This window comes from Triticum dicoccoides, chromosome 7B, assembly GCF_002162155.2.
Source record: "Triticum dicoccoides isolate Atlit2015 ecotype Zavitan chromosome 7B, WEW_v2.0, whole genome shotgun sequence".
NCBI lineage: Eukaryota > Viridiplantae > Streptophyta > Magnoliopsida > Poales > Poaceae > Triticum > Triticum dicoccoides.
Genome location: NC_041393.1, coordinates 745,082,024 through 745,083,282, shown reverse-complemented (window position 1 = coordinate 745,083,282; position 1,259 = coordinate 745,082,024). Strand labels below are relative to the sequence as shown.

Genomic DNA, 1,259 nt, shown 5'->3' with positions numbered 1-1,259 from the left:
GGGGGGGTAGAGTTTGAAAATTGGCCCCTTTAGTACCGGTTCGTGGCATGAACCGGTACTAAAGGCTTGTCCCCTTTAGTACCGGTTCGTGGCACGAACCGGTACTATAGGTTAGACCTTTAGTACCGGTTGGTAACACAAACCGGTACTAAAGGGGCTCGTGGGGACCCGGCCTGACGCCAGCCTGCCACGAACCAGTACTAAAGGCTCAACACGAACCGATACTATTGATCGCAGCCACGAACCGGCACTACTGATAACATTAGTGCCGGTTTTTTTACAAACCGGCACTAATGTGCTTCATATTTGACCCTTTTTCTACTAGTGCTTGCAGCCTTCAACGTAGCTCCACCACTGCTGAAGACAGTAGAGCGGGCCGCCAGGACACAACGGTGGGCGGCGAACGTCTTGCCGCCCACACAAAAGACAACGTTTGTGCCCTGCCCGGCCATGAGAAGGTCGGTGAAGTTCTGTTGCATGTTGGACGGTGGCACCGCAACAAATCAAGAAGTGCCGCATGTTGGATTTACAACCACGATGTCGCAACGGATGGTGAAACTATCCTCCTTCAGGTGTTTCTCCAAGGCCTCTCTTTCAATGACTTTGAACTTACAGGTTTGGAACTCGAATATTTCACTGTAGTGGATACTTGCCGACTCTTGCTTGTTGGTCTGGTTAACGAAATTGAACTCGAACTGTGCCTTTATGGGCTCTTTAGTGCTCTCGACGAGGCTAAGAAAAAGTGTGATGGAGCCAACGTTGTCCCCGTATTGAGGCCTGTAGTGTGTACATGGCCCGCATCCAATGCCGCGGCCACACTGGCGTCTCTGATCTCCAATGGAACCATCCAACATGGAGATGGAATCTATCGCAAATGCTAAGAATAGAGATAGAAAAGGAGATGTCATTTGGTTCACATGACAAAAAAATTCCATTGACTCCGAGTTAATATTTGTTTTCCTTAGAGCATTAGCTCAGACACAATTGGAAAATAATCCTACCTTGTGAACATAATGGAATCTCTTTTACTAGTCCTACTACTCATACGAGTTGAGACACATGTCATCTCCAAATTGCCTTTTGGGTCTCATCCAGGAAAAACAGAAGAACTGTAGGTACAATCGGAAGAAACATAGTAGAATTTCGTCTGTGAATTTTAGGTCACTAGGGTGAGGCGCCAGTAGATAAATTTCAATACCACAAACTTGAGACTGCCAAAGTGCCAATCCGTAGGTACCAAATTCAGAGACGAACCACTT

General features: G+C 47.2%; 1 pseudogene; it reads right to left on the bottom strand.

Moving 5' to 3' along the window:
• LOC119339648 overlaps window positions 1-854 on the bottom strand; it is a 2,766-nt pseudogene extending 1,912 nt beyond the window's left edge.
• Between the last annotated feature and the right edge of the window lie 405 nt (window positions 855-1,259).